Source organism: Giraffa tippelskirchi, chromosome 6, assembly GCF_054371585.1.
Source record: "Giraffa tippelskirchi isolate mGirTip1 chromosome 6, T2T-mGirTip1v1.2.pri, whole genome shotgun sequence".
Taxonomy (NCBI): domain Eukaryota; kingdom Metazoa; phylum Chordata; class Mammalia; order Artiodactyla; family Giraffidae; genus Giraffa; species Giraffa tippelskirchi.
In genome coordinates this window covers 172,496,170-172,516,896 of record NC_137280.1, presented here as the reverse complement: position 1 = coordinate 172,516,896, position 20,727 = coordinate 172,496,170, and the positions used below count along the sequence as shown (strand labels likewise).

General features: G+C 37.6%; 2 long non-coding RNA genes across 2 annotated transcripts in view; both read right to left on the bottom strand.

The window, feature by feature from the left end:
* LOC145511100 (uncharacterized) overlaps positions 1 to 1,452 on the bottom strand; it is a 158,310-nt gene extending 156,858 nt beyond the window's left edge. The window contains exon 1 of the long non-coding RNA XR_014057505.1: positions 1,024 to 1,452. This is a non-coding gene — a long non-coding RNA (uncharacterized LOC145511100). The remainder of the gene's footprint in view (positions 1 to 1,023) is intronic.
* Positions 1,453 to 10,007: 8,555 nt separating this feature from the next.
* Positions 10,008 to 20,727, bottom strand: part of LOC145511090 (uncharacterized) — a 704,343-nt gene continuing 693,623 nt past the window's right edge. Inside the window, exons 13-14 of the long non-coding RNA XR_014057492.1 lie at positions 18,405 to 18,475; positions 10,008 to 10,707 (exon numbers count right to left, since the gene is read on the bottom strand). This is a non-coding gene — a long non-coding RNA (uncharacterized LOC145511090). The remainder of the gene's footprint in view (positions 10,708 to 18,404; positions 18,476 to 20,727) is intronic.

Here is a 20,727-nt window from a genome sequence, read left to right as displayed (position 1 = left end):
CTGCCCATAATTCACTACAGCCCATAACTAATGTGGATTAAAAGTACAACTGTGGATAAAATACAAAACCGAAAACCAAAATTACTAATGAAGCACACTAAAAGATTAAGTAAGACCTGTGCAGAAAAATTAAATATTGGAGGAGTGAGGCAGAGATTTGTGTATTTCATGTTGTTTTTTTCCTTCCTGTGACTTTTCCTTGAGTGGAGTCCTAGTCACAGATTTTCATGAAAAAAAAAGAAAGGTAAGGCAGATGAAACTGATAGGAACTTCATCAGCCTGGAGACAGGGGTGATGGGGGCCCTGTGGGCTATAGGACATAGCGGAGGGGACAGTCCTGGAGGGGAGCTGGCCCAGGAAAGCATTCCCCTAACTCGGTATATGAACCCTCAGGTCTTAACCACTCATGCCCTGTTCTCGCGCTTAGTGGCTCAGCTGTTTTCCACTCTTTGCAACCCATCGGATTGTCAGGCTCCTCTGTCCATGGAATTCTCCAGACAAGAATGCTGGAGAGGTTGCATGCCATCCTCCAGAGGATCTTCCCGACCCAGGGATTGAACCCATGTCTTCTGTATTGCAGGTGAGCCATCACAGAAGCCAAGGTAGCAAATCTAAGTGTTCTGAATTCTGGTTTGAACCACTCCCACAAATCTCAGACTAACACCTGATATAGGCATAAGAAGGACTCATACAAATATAGTAAAGGCTTAGAGAATGAAACGAAGATTTGAACCAGTGTGGACAGTAGGTGAGTGACAACTTAGCTTAAAGTTGCTGACTGGCTTCAGTTTACTTGCGGGAAACAAAGCTCCTGAGGCAAAACAAAGCTCCGAGTGATCCCGAGGAATCACATTCCATTTTTCATAATCCAATCACAGTCCCACACTCCTAATTTCTCCTCAGTTCAAACCTCCAACACCTCCTCCCTCATCCTCCCAGTCACTTTAAAGCCTGGCTGCATAAATCACTGAGAAAACAGAAGAGAAATTCCCGCCAGCTTCCAGAACAGAATGGCTTTCATACCTTATTTGTGTTGCCTGCGAAGCTCATTAACAATTCTCAGGAAATACAAATAGAATCTGGGTCCATGGGGTCGCGAAGAGTCAGACAGTACTGAGCGACTTCACTTTCACTTTTCCCTTTCATGCACTGGAGGAGGAAATGGCAACCCACTCCAGTGTTCTTGCCTGGAGAGTCCCAGGGACAGGGGAGTCTGGTGGGCTGCCGTCTGTGGGGTCGCACAGAGCCGCACACGACTGAAGCGACTTAGCAGCAGCAGCAGCATATAATAAAGTCTAATTTTTGCTTTTTTCCTCCTTTTCCTTTGTGCTAGGTCTGCCACGTGCAGAGCCTCACGCCGAGGATTCACACCACAGCTCCCGGTGTGAAACGGCTACGCCCAGGCCTTGGCTCTGCAGCGCGGCCATTGGCAGAGATGCCGCACCTGGCGCTTCAGTCTCGCGAGAGGAGAGCTGAGGGCAGCCGGGCGAGAACTCCGCTCCCTCCTCGGGCCGCAAGCCCGCACTCTGTCAAGTGGCCCCACCTGCGGCCTCTCAGGGGGCGCATGCGCTCTAAAGCAGTGGTCCCCGACTTTTCGGCACCAGGGCCCAGTGGTGAGGAAGACAGATTTTCCAAGGACAGGAGAGTGGGGTGGTTTCGGGATGATTCACGCGCATTGCCTTTACCGTGCACGTTAGCTCTATTATTATTACCTCAGCTCCACCTCAGATCAGCCTTTCGATCCCGGAGCTTGGGGACCCCAGCTTAGACCCTGAGCACGCCTCTCTGTCCTTTGATCAAACAGCAAAGGTTTCCTCTGCTTCTGTTGGCTCTGAGGACACCAGCAGCAGGACCTTACCTGGGGACGGACCCCGGAGGGCCAGGCACACTTCCATCTACTACGGCCCTATACTTCCCCGTTATCAGGAATAAACTGCCTGTTTTTTTTAAAGCCCTTGCCTCCCTCTGGGCACTAGCTCCCATCCTTCTCAGGAAAACGATCTAGCAGTTCTCTCCTCTATATCCTTTTTTTCTTTTTTCTTTATTTTTGGCTGTGCTGGGTCTTCACTGCTGGGCACAGGCTTTCCCTAGTTGCAGCGAGTGGGGCGACTCTCTAGATGTGGTGTGTGGGTTTCTTACGGCGGTGGTTTCTCTTGTTGCAGATCATGGGCTCTGGAGCACCCAGGCTTACTTGTCCCAGGGCATGTGGAAAATCCCGGACCAGTGATCAAACCCATGTCCTCTCCACTGGCAGGCGAATTCTTAACCACTGGACCATGAGGGAAGTACTCTCCTCTTTATTATCATACTTTTTTCTCTGTTGTTTATTTTTTACTGGAATACAACCACACTTCCATTCCTTCAATCTTAAAAAAATAAAATAAAAAACAAACTTTCTGAACATGACTTTTCTCTTAATTCACTTTTTTTTTCTATTCTTCCCTTTAGAGCTAAGATCTTTTAGTGAATTTATTAAATCTGCTGTCTAAAATTCTTATTCTTTCTTGAAACTACTTTGATCAGACTTTTTATACTATATCTTATTCACACTGTGAAAACTGTTCTTACCAAGATCACTGAGCACTTTCACATTAGGAATCAACCAGGAGATTATACACATGATATGAAGCATTTGACAGAGTTGATCATGTTCTTGTCCTCAAAGCCTTTTCATCACTTGCTATCCAGGATAAACACACTTGGCTGGTTTACTTCTATATCCCTAGATGCTCATCCATCTAACTTTTAGATTCGTCTAAGGTTCTACTCAACTTCTGCCCTGGGCTCTCTGCTTTATGTGTCTACTCCATTGGTGGCCTTATCTAGTTTCATGAATGCCATTACATTGAGTATATGCTGAGGACTCCCAGATTCAATATTTCAATCTGAATCTTTCCCTTGTCTCCTTGAACTCATTGCCCTAATTAGGACATAGAATTGAAAGTCATTTAATCGTGTCTGACTCATTGCGACTCTATGGACTATAAAGTCCATGGAATTCTCCAGGCCAGAATATTGGAGTGGGTAGCCTCTTCCTTCTCCAGGGGAGCTTCCCAATCCAGGTATCGAACCCAGGTCTCCCACATTGCAGGCAGATTCTTTACCTGCTGAGCCATAAGGAAAGCCCAAGAATACTGGAGTGGGTAGCCTATCCCTTCTCCAGGGGATCTTCCCAACCTAGGAATCGAACCGAGGTCTCCTGTGTTGCAGGCAAACTCTTTACCAACTGAACTATCAGGGAAGCCCAATCTAAAAATAAAAACTACCTTAAGTAGCCTGGTACAACATAAGTTGGATCACCAATACTCCTTTGATCAGAAAACTTTAATGACTTTCTATCTCATTCATGTTAAAAGCCAAAGTCCCACTGTTGATCCACATAGCTCTCTAAATTTTTTTAAATTAATTTACTTTTTATTGAAGGATAATTGCTTTATAGAATTTTGCTGTTTTCTGTCAAACCTCAACATGAATCAGCCATAGGGATACATATATCTCCTCCCTTTTGAACCTCCCCCCTCTCTCCCTCCCCACCCCACCCCTCTAGGTTGATACAGAGCCCCTGTTTGAGTTTCCTGAGCCATACAGCAAATTCCCATTGGCTATTTTACATATGGTAATATAAGTTGCCATGTTACTCTTTCCATACATCTCACCCTCTCCTCCCCTCTTAAGCTATCTAAGATTTTTGACCTTATCTCCTCCTATTCTCCTTTCTCCTTCTTCACAATCATATTGACTTCTTTGATTTTTTCTAATATATGCTAAGCATATTTCTAACTCATGGACTCACCAACTTATAGCTCACCCCCTCTGTCCTTTCTTTTCTCTCCACTGTGGAATGTAATCTTCATAAGGGAAAGGAATTTTGTTTGCTTCACTAACTGCTGTCATCTAGTATCTGGCATATTACCCGTTTCACAGTTAGCACTAAGCTGAATGGGTGAGTCAACTTTCTGTAGCGATTTATCAGTTATCGGCTCTGATGATAGAGATGCACTGCACTGTACTCAGAAGGGCACTGAACCCAGAATCAATGGACCTCAGTCCATCTGTGCTCTCAATTCAAGTCACTTATTCTTTCCTAACCTTGGTTTGTTTGGTTTTGGTCTGTGAGTGTGCATGTGTGTGTGCAACAACTAATACAAAATTTATAAAACATCGAAAGTATACAAAGGATTATATACAAGGAAGTTTATCAGTATTTCATCCTTGTACCATGATTTCTAATTGATGTTAAATATAAAAATAAGATAATATCGCCATCATTACCTTATATCTAAAAGTCTACCTAAAAATGTGATAGATAAATTATAATTATTCTATCAATTCAAATATGGGCAATTGAGTCTCACAATTATTAAAGAACAACCACAATGTCACAGAGTACTTCTAGAGTGCTTAAAGTCATATTTATCAAATGTTATCCTTGGACCACTTGGATCAGATTTCCATTATTACAATGTATGCTCCTGAGTCCCACTCTGGACTAATATTTGGAATCTCTGAGATTGAAGACAGGGGACACCCTTTTGGACAAAAACCCTATGTCACTCATATATATTCCTGTTTAAGAACATTTGGATTACAGAAAAACAAAACAAAAGCAATAGTTTTTGAGCAGCATGATAGCACTTCAGTTCAGTTCAGTTCAGTTCAGTCGCTCAGTCATGTCCGACTCTTTGTGACCCCATGAACCACAGCACGCCAGGCCTCCCTGTCCATCACCAACTCCCAGAGTTTACTCAAACTCATGTCCATTGAGTCAGTGATGCCATCCAACCATCTCATCCTCTGTCGTCCCCTTTTCCTCCTGTCCTCAATCTTTCCCAACATCAGGGTCTTTTCCAATGAGTCAGCTCTTCGCATCAGGTGGCCAAAGTATTGGAGTTTCAGCTTCAGCATCAGTCCTTCCAATGAATATTCAGGACTGATTTCCTTTAGGATGGACTGGTTGGATCTCCTTGCAGTCCAAGGGACTCTCAAGAGTCTTCTCCAACACCACAGCTCCAAAGCATCAATTCTTCAGTGCTCAGCTTTCTTTATAGTCCAACTCTCACATCCATATATGACCAATGGAAAAACCATAGCCTTGACTAGATGGACCTTTGTTGACAAAGTAATGTCGCTGCTGTTTAATATGCTGTCTAGTTTGGTCATAACTTTCCTTCCAAGGAGTAAGCATTTTTTAATTTCATGGCTGCAATCACCATCTGCAGTGATTTTAGAGCCCCCAAAAATAAAAGTCAGCCACTGTTTCCACTGTTTCCCCATCTATTTTGCCATGAAGTGATGGGACTGGATACCATGATCTTAGTTTTCTGAATGTTGAGCTTTAAGCCAACTTTTTTCACTCTGTTCTTTCACTTTCATCAAGCACTTAGGGATGTCAATAATACTGAAAGTGTTTGCACATAAGGGAAATTAGGTATTATATTTTACTTGTAAATATTAAGTTTCATATGAAAATTGAAACAATAGCTGTCTTTGGTCAGCTCAAAAAAGATAAGTTTACCTGAGTTGGAGTTCTACTCTTTAAAATCAATCTATATATTTCTAATTAGTATTCTGTTCATAAAGAAGCTGTCAGGGAATTTAATCAGCTACCAAAATTTGTAAAATGGGGTAAGATATCTCTGCTACAGTATTTTAGCGATTCTTACTGGACTTTGCGTATTATTTCCAGAAACTGCAAAAATGCTTAAAGTAATACAAATATTTCTTGCAGGGGAACTTGAGAACTAAGCATGATATGGTAACTTCTCTTTGTAATATTTACAATTATATTTTTTTGCAAAAATACGTAATTCTAGAATAAGTATTATTATGTTAGGTATATTTCCCTCTTGGGATTCAAATGTAAAATCTTGTTAAATAATGTCCCCATAGTTCAGGACAGAAAAGAGAAATTAAGGTCGTTTTGAGAACCATGTTATATAATTACCCATCACTGAATGAGCCAGAAGTCAATTCACTCATGTCTAAAAGCAACAGCTACAATGTTGCCTTACTAACTTAAACACAAGTTTAGAAAATTGTTTCATGAAGCACTATAATTGTGAACTGGAATAGAATATTTATGTTTATTTGATCTGTTATTAGCATACCTTCTGTTAAACATTTAGTTTTCAAATTCCAATTCCCATGGCATGTATGCTTCTCAGAGATTCTGAAAGCTCCATCTCCAGGTTCATGAGACTCAGAGATTTCATGCCTAGATCTCTACAGAACTTTCACAGTAGACAATTATTTTGTATAACAATTAAAAGTATACAAATAACTTCAAACACATCTTCTTGTCAGATGAACAGGTAATGTAAAATAGGATCTTTGTACATCAGAACTGACACAAATCTTCTCTAGTGTTGATTCCTGTGTTTTGGTAGCCTACTAACCTACTGTGTAGCAATATTGTAAAATATGAGAGCTGAACAGAATGTTTGACTTTATTCTATTATCTATTCTAAAATCCACTGTTGTTATATTAATACTTCCAGGATGTTTGAATCATAATTACTTAAGGCTGAAACAGGAAGGCCACCTAAAATAACAAATCAGTGAAGAAGTGGATTATTCTAATGCACTGTGAAGAAGGGATTATGACGGGTCATTGGAGGCTGACCCACATATATCGGAAGTATTTTGCTCAGAATAGAAGGTGCAGGTGTACAGCCAGTGAAAAACATTTGGCAGAGCTTCTTATCATTCCTATGAGAGAATTAACGTTTAAACTGTTAGGACAATGTCTTACTCTATGAGGAGAAAAACTGAACCTTCTTCTACTTGACAGGGAATGAAGCAGCTGAATCAACAGATACCTTTAAGAAACAGAAAGGAACTTTCCATGTTTGATTGTGATCTTGATCCTGAGTAAAAGGGATGATTCTGCCTTTTCTACTTGATTAAAGAAGAAAATCCTTTCACTAATACAACTTAAAGTTCCAGTCATGATCTAGAAGACGTTATCAGGCTCATTCCCTCAATACAAAGCAACCAAAAAAAAAAAAAAAAAACACCCAGCACTATTTTAAAATTGAAAAAAATTTATAAAGGAACTCTTGGTAGATGAAGAGAAGCAACCAGTTTAGGGCCACAATCTATGAGAGAAGATAAACTTAGATGTGGCAATATATTTTTCAACACAACCAGGGATAATCCATATATTGGATGTATCAGGCAAATATTTCCAAATAATGTGGTTAATACATTAAATAAGATGCAATAAACTATGGGGAAAGTGGATTGAAAAGATAAATAATTTCAAAATATATTTAGAATCAATAAAGGTAAGAATCTAATTTACATTCTATAAACGCAACATACAATACCTAAGTTCAGGACTCGATGGATGTGTTCAACACAAGCCTGTATCCAACAAAGAGAGGATTCATGATTTCAAAGAGTCAACAGAAAATATCCAAACTGAAGCTTATAAGAAGGAGAATATTAAAATATTGAGGAGAAAAGATTAAACTTTTTCTAAATCAGCTGAAGGATATAAAATCACAGTTTCAAGCAGTTCAGTGAACATGAAACTGGATAACTACAAAGAAAACCATAGACAAATGCAGACAAAACTACATTTTCTAAAGAACAAATTCAGATAGAAAACATGTAAAAACATATTTCCTGGGGGAAAGGGAGATTACCAGGTATAAGGGAATTAAAGTTAGGTGAGCTCATTAGTTACCAGGGAAACCAGGAGGGGCAAGGCCATCACTACCCCTCTGATACGAACAATAGCTCTGTGGGTCTGGGGCAACCTGTACGAAGGTCAGTGAGGTGAGTAGGGCACTCATCAAGCAGGGGATACACAGACAGCAAGAGAACAGCCATTCTGAGTGGCCTGAACATACAATTGTTTAATTTAAAATTTTAAATATATTATTTGTATAATTTTGAATAAACAGTTTTGATAAGGGGCTATGTTGGTGCAAACTGCAACATGAAGGTTAAATAGGAGAAACTATAGCAACAGAGAAGGCTTTACAAAGAAAAGTTAAAATAATATTTCCATCTTAAAGATATATTTTCTTGATTGATGGGAATAAAATAATAAATGAGCTATTTTGCAGTTAATCATCATGATTTTTCACTTATAATAAGTATAAATTAACTAGTTCATGATTAATTTAGGCAATCACAAATAAAAAATTTTCCCTAATTCTTTCATTGATTCTCAGTTCATAAGTACTTGATTCAAACATTAAGACATAGATTATTAGTGAAGCTCTATTTTCTTTAGAAATAATCAACAGTCTTCAAACTGGAGAAATATTAAGTAGAAGATAAAAACAGTTAATAGTGGATTTTTAAGTGCATACTCCAAAATCCTTTTCCATAAATATTAAATGTAATAATCTACATAATTCATTATCAGTTTCACACTTAATACATTAATATTAAAGTGCTTTAGCATTGTTTTAACACACTTGCACATTATGAACATTATTAAAAAACACTTTATAATGCTTCAATAGAATGTCTGTGTATGCTCAGAAACAGCGCAGAGGGATGTCGCCTCCACACAGTGACCAAACTCTGGGTATGGTCTTCATCGCTGCTTCTTGCTTTCATGTAAGGATGGTCTGGCATAAGAAGAATGTCTATGGAAATGAGGAGGTAATCCAGCTTCAGTTCCTCTGCTATCGAATGACAATTCTAGGAGGAAGAGGACCTGAACAACTAGAAGGAAACAATAATACAGATAACATTGAAAATACACAGCTTTGAAAATCTTTCAGGTATGCAGCAAAAATAAATGGGATCAGCCTATTTGTCATGGTTTGATATCCTCCTCTTTCTTTTCCCCTAAACTGTACATATCAAGACAGAAAACAGTAAACTGCCATTTCAAGTAATTTATGTTCACCTAAATATTTAAATTATTTCACGTGTAACGTGGAACGTCTAAGCTCCCCCACTTACAACAGATTATACATATATACTCTCTAGGTGTGAGTTACTACAAACTTAAACATTAAACTCACTGCTTTCTCCTCTCTTTCATTCTATTTCTTTGGTGGAGCAGACCCTAAAATAGTCTGGACTTCCACTGTTCCTGGAAGAGAAAGAAAATTACTTACAGACTGAAGATAAATCATTAAATGGAAAAATAATTCCTTTTATTATCCCAAAGGCATTTATACTTAAACGTAAATGAGCAGATTGCATTTATTGTTTATACATTTCCTTTATATGCACTATGTATTTATTAATAAGTATTTTACTAATTTGTCAGTTAATAGACTTTAAAACAAATTTCTAGAAAAAGATTCTGTCATAAATGTTCAACACAGTTCCAAAAAGAAAGGTTTTATTGATAATTAGTAGAAATAAACTTTAAGACGGTATTAGTCCAATTACCTTAAATTAGCAAAAATCAATTTATAGTCTACTAATAAGAGAAAGTAGACTATAAATTGATTTTGGTAATTTAAGGTAATTGGACTGATAAACATCTTAAAGTATAAGAAAACAGAAGCATTCTGTTACACCTTTGGCTTCACTATAGAACCTGAAAACATCTGGAGACTGAAATAAAAGTGATCTCTCTTGATGGTTTTTCTAAAGTGTCACTCACCTCCATCCTACTGAGACGTTCCCCTCCCTAACTCCCGTTGTGGTCCTCATGCTTATTTTCTTATCTCTTATAAGACATTGTACGAAGTGTCAGAGCTATTAGGACGCAGGAGTAGTTTTAAGACAGGCTTTGCTTCTAAGAAACAGCTGTCCGAAGTGACAGGGTACAATTGTTAAAACATCTGAAATAAAGGCTAAATAAATGCCTACATATAAAGTGGTATTTTTCTGCTATGTCTAAACAAAGCACTCTCCATTCTCATTGCTGAGCTCAATGTGGCACCTGTCTCCTTCTTACTAAAATGAAGTACCATGCAATGCTGCACATCATCAGTGAAATCCCAGGGAAATTACCTATCCTACTTAAGACACATTGCAGAATTACTTTATGACTTTAGTATTGCTGAAGAAATACACAGCGATTATTTTACTGGCTGAACATACAGAGTTTTATTTGAGGTAGTGTACAATTATATCTTTTCAATGAGCTTTTATTCATATTCAGCATTTAGTTCTGTTGAGATATTTAATATATAAATAATAAAGTCTATATATCTCAGTTTGAAAACCCTTAGAGGCATGTAAAACCTAAATATAATTTGAGAAAGGTGGTTGATAAACAGAAACATTTTTAAGTAAATTTGGGGGCCAGAACAGGATAAACTACAGAAATTCAATGCAAACTTCTGCCATCATTGTCAAGTAAACTTGATAACAAAATGGTGTGGGAAACATAAAGAAATGACAAATAACATGAGTAAACAGTCTTCCGTCTTGGAGCCCTATCCTTAGCGGACTAGGTCTCTGAAAAAGTCTGTGTAATTCAAGCAAAAAATCACAGACCTGGAATCACCACCAAAAGTTAAACAAGATGCAGATGGCCAAACCTATCCATCGTTCTAGACTAGAGAACAGAGACTGTTTCTCAGGGAACACAGTTTCCACAGTAGAAAGTAAACATCTGTGATTTCCAAAAATTATCTAGAGCTGGAGACAATGATTCCTTCCATTTGCAATGATGTGAGGGCATGTACTCACTGGGCAGAGGCTTCTTGGGATGGATCAACGGTTCTGGATGTACAGGAAATGTAGAATAAACTGGAGCATATCCAAGGGTAAGAGGTCCTTGAGAAAGTGGATGGAAGGTTCTCATTACCACCTGGTTAACGACCTCGTCATGACCTCACAGCATAGCTATACTCCAACACCGACAAGTTTGGAGGGATAAGCCTTACTAAGGCAACACAGCTACATTCCAAGACCATTTGCCTCTATTTAAGTAAAACCTGAACACTAACCAAATACCATTTTATTTTTCCTTTGAATATTACCTTTCCTCCATTCCTGACATGTACGACTCAATAATTATGCCATAATATAATAAAAATCTTCCATTCTGCCTACATAAGAAATGAGTATTTTTACTTCCTAATAATAGGTAAAGTTATTTGGTTCTTCTATCAATAGATTCAGATAAGACGACTTTGGTGTACCTCAGCAATAAAATTAGGCAGAGCCCACTTTGAATAATGCACACATTTTGATAATGGCACATATCACACTGAAATTATAGAAGCATACTTTTTATAGCTGCCCATGGGTGTACTTTTTAGTAAAACTGACTTTAAAGATAACTTACACTCATTTATATTTTTTGGAAAACTTGTATTTCCACGCAGAATAAGGCACTAAATTGGAACATACCTATAGCTAAGTATATAAAAGGTGGGAACAATGGAAAAAGTACAGAGAAGAGACTCCTCTTTCTGGGAACATATCCTGGTGCTTTTGCCCCCTGCACCTTCCTACAATATTCCACCTACCATATGAATCTGTGCTTATGATGTTTGTTCTTTAAAAGCTTTCTGTGAACAGCTCTTCCTTTTCGTCTTTCATGATATAGGACCTTTTACAACCTTTCCAGGAACAGCTAAATAAATGAAAAGTTTTTCATTTCTTCTTTGGTCTACAAAAATAGCTTTTGTTGATGATGAAAAGTGCAACCTCCCAAATTTCTCATTTTTCCATGAAGCAAAGGTTTACTTTCTGAAGGTTTCACAAGTACTGTGAATCACTATATTTATCTTCTCTCTAGATGTAGAAAAATGGGTGGCAATTTAAGCCCAGGCCTGGCATGTTTCTCAAAATATGGAGCCATGACCATCTCCAGATTTACTCATTTTGATCAAGATTCTAATGATATTTTTTATAAAAAAAATCACTCTTAATTGTAGTTATAGTTATATTTTCTCAAAAGAAACAGTAGAAAGTACATCATTCAAATCTAGTTTCTAGATATGAAAATAGCTGCAACTAAAAATACATTTTTTTAAACATGCTAACTATACTTCTGACTTACTGAAATATTAATACTATCTTTTATGTTTTAGACAACTGATGTTCAATAATATATTCTCAGCTAGTGATATAATCATATGTAACCGTGAAGTTTTTCAAATAGACATTTTCTTTGAAAGTTTCAGGAAAATACCACAAACTAGATTTGTACCGCAATTTCACTGATATACTCACAGTTTTCTGAAATGCCTTTGAAGGTATGAGATTTAAAGAGGGAAAACAACAATATAAATGTGGCTTTTCATTTATATTTCATAAAAATAAAACTTTTAAAATTATTTAGTATTACTTTCATTCATTATTGTTGTTGTTGTTTAGTTGCTAAATCGTTTCCGACTCTTTGTGACTCTAAGGGCTGTAGCACACCAGACTTCCTTGTCCTTCACTGTCTCCTGGAATTTGCTCAAATTCATGTGCATTGAGTCAGTGATGCTATCCAACCATCCCTGTCATGCCTTTCTCCTTCTGCCCTCAATCTTTCACAGCATCAGGGTCTTCCTATTATATATCTTTAAAATGATGGACTTTTGTCAAACTATTGAAATTATCACTTCTTTGTAATAATCACTGACCTTACAGAAAAAAAGTTTATAACTGTTATAGAGTATGCTTATATTCATAAATTCATTTATAATGGCTGTTTTATCACAAGTGCTAAGCAAGTATTTTAAAATTCCATTTTTTGCACAAATACGTGTGCCCTCATAAGTGAGAATAATTAGCACATTAATTCATTATATTGTTTATACTTCAATTATAAAGGCAAATAAAAAGCAGTTCATGTTCTGCTTGAATAGATTTGCAGCTCTTTGCAAGTATTGTCTGACCTTAGTTTCCTTTCACAAATTGAGAATATTTAAAGTGAAAACATTTTGAAAGGCAATTATAAAGTCAATTCATTACATGACTAAATTGAAGACATGATACTTGTATTAGGTAAATTTTTTAAAAAGTTAGTGTAAACCAAAAACCTAGATATTAGATCATGTGTGTTTGCCAGCAGAAATTAGTCACAAAAAGGTACGATGTAGTTTACACAGAGACAGATACATGGGTCAGCTGCATATACAAATGTATTAAGGTTTATAGTCACAAAGCTGTTACTCTTTATTAAGCTACGCTATTCACTTTAAAAAATACTTTAAAATTAAAGTTATTGGATAACAAATGGGTTATTCACAAATTCAATACCAAATTCCACTTTCTTTAGCATACTACTTACTAAAAAAGTTTTGCCCTCAAGGGGCTACTTGAAGAGTCAACATCCATATTTGTTTTAATTCACCATTTTAGCAAAGGTGTCAGGCTCTAATATTTTAAGGCACATTAAAATAGTTACTGATTTTAATATGACATCCCAATGGAACCAGGCATTATATCAGGCTTCCAGGCCTTTGTCAAACACACATACACACACACACACACACACGCACACACACAAATTAATTTTGTATGATTTTCAGTTCTAGTTAGAGCCTTTGTCCCGAGGGCTTGTTAATCTTATATCCCATTTCTGCCCTGTTACAATTTAAAGACTGTCACAAGAAGGATAAATTTCATGCCATTTTCTGTTCTCATTACAATCTTCAGATTGTTATGAGAACGGATTAATTTTGCTCAATTTTCTGCCCTCGTTACAGACTGTTATGAGAATGGATTAATTTTATGACATTTTCTTCTTTCATTATAATCTTTGTTATGGGAATGAGAATATGTAATGAGAATGAGAGCATATCAAGCATTAAAAGGTCTGGGAGAGCTCATGACAAAGACTGTAACAAGAAGAGAAAACGGCACCCAATCCATCCTTGTGACAAGTTCAAGGTTGCCAAGCGAACCCAGAGCAGCACTGCATTTGTGCACTCTGAGGACAGAGATTGTTGGGAAAATGGGAGGAGAGCGAAATTAGTCAGCTCTCCTGACAGTCTGGGGACTGTACTGATGCTTACAGTATTGTTTCTCCTACACAGTGCTTACACGAAAACATGTGCGTTGCCATTAAATGTTATTTATTGGAAAATGTCATTTTCATATTTTGTTTTTTCTATCGCTTCTTTTTGTCTTTTACTTTCCATTTCTCTTTCCTTTTTCACTCTCTCTCCTCTTCCTTCTTTCTTTTTTCCCTTCTTCCTCTCTTCCTTGTTTTATCTTTAATGGATACAAAGACATTTATTTTTAAAAAATTATTAAATTTAACTGGAAATTAGTTTCTTCTAAAATTGTCAATAAAAACAAAACTATACCAAAATAAGCCCACAATAAAATAAGACGCAGGGTCTCCTGAAGCCAATGTTTTTGAAATTTCAAATTACATATTTGAATCAATTGTCTCCACATTCCCACAAAGAAGTATTAACTTTACTTTTGTATAAGTTTATAGTCAACATAATGAAATCACTCTAGGTCTGCAGATGCATACTACTTAATAGTTTTATCTATTAATAAATGCTTTGCTGCTTTCTAATATGCATCTCCTAAACTTGTGGGAACTATATCTATTGATGCACATTAATAACATCAATATTTCAATTTCATGAGGAATAATCCAGTAGTTTGAATGCACTTATGCTTCTTCATCCTATTAGAAAATACCAGTTAAATTTTCTTTTTTAAAAATTTGTTTACAGAATATCCATGTTTGAAAATACCTGTTATTTGAAAAAAAAAGTGCCAATATCTTGAGTATATAGATATATATGTGTGTATATACACGTGTAAGTATATATAAATGTGTACATATTGAGCATGTATATATGTAACGGGTATGTGTCTATTTGTGTATATATGTTTATATAAAAATATGTGTTCATATGTACCTTTGTATGTGTGTACATGACGTTTCATCCTTTTTCAATATTGTATATCAGATGAAAGGCACTCTGGAAAAAATTAGCTTGGTACAATCAAATCACTGCCAGAAATTATGCCTGTAGTATTACTGAATATTAATAATGGAAAACATAGTCAAGAATATCACATAATTCACTTTGCTACTATTCCAGGACTGTATTCTTAATTTTATATATGCATTTTATGTCCTGACATTTCTATTAAAACCAGGAGGTAAAGTTCTTATAGAATTTTAAGACCATTCATCTTGATATCATTAATCCATGTCTCTTAATTCAAACTACTCTGCATTTTTATATACCACAAACATCACTAGAAACTAATGCATACTGAATGATTGAAAAAAATAAATGTTTAGCATTGATCAAAATTTGATATCATACTCATGAAAGCTTCCTGACCACATGCTAAAATGACTTCTCTATGTGTTTTTGATGAATGAGTCTCATTTTCCATATCAGTGCACTGTTAATGATTTCCATTATCAAAGCATTTCATCCTAATTCTTTTATTTTTCCCCTCATGACACAAAATCCTTAGCCCCCTTTTCTCTAGCTGGAATATTCATTGTTTACACGTCACGCTTGTTTATGATTGTGTGCATGTGTTACACTGTTGTGAGCAACGTTCTCTCTAGAATATTGAGCAGAGGCCAGACTTCTTGTGGTGATGACCAGCGGGAGGGCTGGGGATGCAGAGCCTTTAGCAGAAGCCAAGCTGGCCCAAAAGAAGCATGAGGAGCATCCACAGGAGATGAAGGACAAAAGTGCTGAGAAAAACGTGGCCAAGGGCCCCTGGGCACTGGAAACTCAAAAGCTGTGCAGAGCTGTGGGTGAGGCCGCTTCCCCCCTAAGCCCCTTTCTCCGACCCTCAGAGACCGACCCCCTGGGTGTATTTGTTGTACAAATCATGTGAACCCGGCCGGCGGGCCAAGCACATCTAAACATATATACTTAGAGGCACAGTAAATATTATACTATTTCACACACCCCGTCCCCCCCCCTCCAAAAAAAAATCTCTCCCATCTTTCTGGCTTGAAATTCTCTCCTTAAATCAAAAAATACCTTGTGGACATTAGCTGTCATTTTAGCAGATGTTTCCACATAGTTAGCATTCCACTGATTCGCTCTGGTTTTTGCCTCTTCTACATAAACTTTGCTTTTATCTCCTAAATCTGATTTTTAACCAACCAGCAAAAGTGAAACCTTCTCATCTTCTTTTGCTCTTGACATCTGCTCCCTGAAACCAGCTGTGGCTGCAAAGGATTCAGTGTCTGTAATAGGAGAACACGGAGAAAAACCTCCCTGATCGGTCAGGGCAATCCTCCTGCCCGAGTGATTCAGGTTTAAACACAGCAATATCAGTGCACTTCAAGAGTCCAAGAAAAATTAAAAAAATTTTTTTTTTTTGCAACAGCATCACTGAAACCAGTTAATCATGGAGGTGGTCCGAGGTGAAGCAGTAATAATACCTGATGGGTAGGAGAGGTTATGGCATGTGTGCTGTGAGAAAAGGATGTACCTGTACCAACTCCCTTCAAATAATGGTCCTGACACACTAGTCTAACTTTATTTGACTCAGGTTCTTGGCCTAAAATCTGCTGCTACAAAGACGAAGGTCTAAAAAGGTCTCAGAGACCCTTGTAAATTCATTCATTCTGTCGTTGCTAGAAGGATCTATTTAAAAGGGAAAGTTTGACCATGTCCTACTGTGGCCAACTGGTCAGAAAACAACGTTAGAGCATCTTAAAAGGACATTAAGGCCCTCAGTGACTGGGCCTCGGGTATCTCTCCAGCCATCATCCTTTGCATTCATTCTCTGTCTCATGCTTTTAGTTACAATGCCATTGCTCACCTCTGTGCATCTGATCATGCCAATAGCCTGTCTGGAACATTCTTCCATACACCAGCGCTCATCCTCTCTAGAAAGGGCTAGGGACCCAGGTCACTTTGTGTGTCCTTCCCTGATGTTGCCACAATACCTAATGAAGCTCTCCATTGTGTGTGTGTGTGTGTGAGAGGGTGGGTGTGGGTGGGTGTGGGTGGATGTGTGTGTGAGTGGGTGTGAGTGGGTGTGTGGGTGTGAGTGTGTGTGTGTGTGAGTGTGTGTGTGTGAGTGTGTGTATGGGTGTGTGTGTGGGGGGGGTATGTGCGGGGGGTGTGTGTGCATCATTCTTCTTTACCTCATCTCAAACTCGGCTTCTAACTTCTTTTTGTTTTGTAATCTAAGCACCCAGCATATTATTGACTCAAAATAGGCACCTAAGAAAACATTTATGAGTGAGTGAACAATGGTTAGTTGCTACAGTGACACTTTATAGGTATTATTTCTTACAAATTACACTTGAACAGCCAGCCAAGTAGTCACTCATTTTTACTGACTTCCTGTTACATACTACTGGGCTCAATAAAGTGATTCGCATGCATTATCTAATTATGTGCTCACAACAACCCTGTGAGTTAAGTATTATTATAATTCCAAAGTGCAGTCAAAGTAATTGAGGGTTAACAAGATTACGTATATCTTCTAAAATTATAAAACTTGAAGGTGGAGCCAACTACTGAAGCCATATCTGTGTGGATAAAGAATATACATGCTTGATCACTGTATTATCCTTATTTTTAAAGTAGTTTTCATGTAAGGAAGACTAAATAAATACTTCAATGCAATATAAATATCTTACAAGAGGCTTATGAAACTTACTATATTTGTACTAGTCTTTGTTGAGTCCCTGTAGTTCAAATGGTAAAGAATCTGCCTGTGTGCAGGAGACCTGGGTCTGGAAGACCTGGGTCTTTGATCCCTGGGTCGGGAAGATCCTCTGGAGAAGGAAATGGCACCCCACTCCAATATTCTTCTCTGGAGAATCCCCTGGACAGAGGAGCCTGACAAGCTACAGTCCATGGGTTAGAAAAGAGTCAGACACGACTGAGTGACTAACACTACTACTACTAGCTTTTAATTTTGAGTTTCTGTTACAAAAATAATGTTGAAACAGTATTGAGGTACTGCTGCTGCTGCAGCTAAGTCGCTTCAGCCGTGTCCGACTCTCTGCGATCCCATAGATGGCAGCCCACCAGGCTCCCCCATCCCTGGGATTCTCCAGGCAAGAATACTGGAGTGGGTTGCCATTTCCTTCTCCAATGCATGAAAGTGAAAAGTGAAAGTGAATTCACACAGTCGTGTCTGACTCTTTGCGAGCCCATGGACTGTAGCCTACCAGGCTCCTCCATCCATGGGATTTTCCAGGCAAGAGTACTGGAGTGGGGTGCCATTGCCTTCTCCGGTATTGAGGTACAAGTCAAGATAATTTGGCAGCTGAAGTAAAAAAATAATTTTGAGGGTCTTTTAGGGGAAAACTGGGGGATTTTAACTAGCTTAGTTAGTTAACTAGATTGGTTACCTTTACTTATATAATTATTAGGTCAGATATTTGCTTGGTTCCACAATTCACACTATATGCATGTTCATTGTGAATGTCACCCAGTCAATTAAATTGCAATACGTGATAACTAATTTGCAGAGGCATCTGTATTAGGCCGCAAATCCTCGGAAGGAAAACCAAGTGGGGCGCCATCGAAGTCGAGAACACCACTCACTGTGAGTTTGCTTACCTGCGGGACCTCCTTATCAGGACACACATGCAGAACATCAAAGACATCACCAGCACCATCCACTCCGAAGCCTACCGCGTGAACAAAAACAACATACATTCAATACAATGAATAGAACTCATTTAAGTTTTTAGATGCACAAGACCACTGAGGAATATCTTATGGAATTTAGGAGGTTGTTAATTATGAGAGACAGGAATCTGTTCCAAAAGGGTGGCTGGAGAAAATCTTTGCTTAACTAAAAACTTGAATTTTTAGTCTCATTTGGAGACTACTTAATGTCAATGATGTTATCCTTTGTTCATAAAAATCAGTTGACTTAAAAGAAGTGCTTAGAATTTCTTCGACATGTCTTGAGCTATTGATAATAACACACAGGCACACACACAAGAAATACATTCTGTTTTGGTGAGGGGTGGTGGGCAGGCATAGTAATAACTACAAATAAAAGGATCTCAACAAGCCCCTGGAAAAGAGCTAAACCTTAACTCTGTTTTCTCTTGGTCTGATGTCAGATGTAAAATTAATAGGTCTGTCCTGAGGTCAGAATGAGAAGAAAAAGATCAACGTGACCTCTGGGAAATAAAGGTTATTTCACATTTTGGGGGATTATCTGCTAAAGGCATTGACCACGTATCAGAGTAAACGCTTGACAGGCAGGGTAAGACTTAATTTTCCCTGAAGTTAAATATAAAGACAGAAGTTAAGCCCATACCTCCCTCAGCTGGAGCAGTTGTTGAAATCAGTAGCCTTGATCGATGATGCATTTTCAAAATCAAAACAAGCATCAGTGTCTCTAATCTAATCACATCTCCTAAAGCTGCTGCTTCCTGTGGGAATTTAATTGCTGCGACATTAGACTCCAGACAACAGGCACTTCTCAAGGCTACCCATCAAGGCAGGGACAAAAATCAGTGGGATAGTGTCAAAGCTGTTAGATACAAAACCTGTTAAAGACCCCATGTGTGTCATTTTGCTCCCTCAATTTCAGCGCTAAAATTTAATGGATCCTCTATAACAAGTTTTAAAATGCCCCAGTATTGTAGTAGCCATGAAAAAGATAAAAAATATCTTCGTCTTATAGAAACTCAGCCTTATTTTTTCCATGACCTGAAATGTATTCTGATACACAAACATTATGGCTTTGATTTTTATGGAGATTTGTTTTTAACTATCATTCCTACAGGAAGACCTGGAAGTGAGTTTCTTAATTAAACATTTCATGACAGGGCATTTCTGCATATTAACCAAAGATAATAAGAAATAATTTTCATAAGCAACGAATCCCCCAAAATCAGCTGATTTCAGATCTCATGTTCATTAAATCCTTTTAATATACAACATCCCCTTCTCCACAAGACCCTTCTGTCAAGGGGAACACTTTTTGCCTATGTTGTCAAAAGAGCTAGAAGCCATGTGTTCCTTTCCAAGTTATCCTCTTTATACTACCTTACAGAGAAAATGAACAATAACCACAAAAACACCAGGAAAATTAAGGCAAATTGAATGGTAAGAGCAAAGTAAACTTTGAAACTTTAAAATAGTAAAATGAAAGATCCACAGGGAAATGTGATATGGAGGAGTCTCATAAGGTATAAAATAATTTTATGGGTTCTTAGTGAACATGAAAGGATATTTCTTGATATTGTGCAAAGTATTTTAGCTGAAATAGGATTTGTTGCTTTTCTTTCCTATTGGGATAGAAGTCAAAAGATTTTACTAATTAACTATCATTTGCAACTTTCACCTCTATTTAAACTGCTCCTGTAATAAGACTCATATTCTAAGCAAGCATATTGGTATATTTAAAGTTTAAAACAAGATAGATCTATTGATTTATGATCGATATAGTAACACTGTTACGTATTCATGTATTGCTTTGTGTTCTAAAAATTTATCATATGGATTACCTCATTTGACAATTTCCCAAATTTGTAAGGTATTGTAATCTCCATTGATTGATAAGGAAATAAAAGTAAGTGATTTGCTAAAAATCTCTCAGCTAGGAACTGAGGATCTGGAGCTTAAAATCGACATGGTGTTTACAAGTCCAATACTTTTTCTACCACAGACAGTGTTAATTGTTAGACATTTACTTCTGAGTACTTGCTGATCTTTTGTCACTCATTATCTCAATTACCTATTGCTGTACAGGAAACCATGTAGAAAGTTGGAGAATTAAAGCAACCACCACCACTAATTCTCTCTCATGATTCCGCGGGTGGACAAAGCTGCTCTTTTTACTTCATGTGGTGTCATCTGGGGCAGAGTTGGCTGACATTTCCAAAACGGCGTCATTTGTAAGACTGTCAGTCTCAATCCG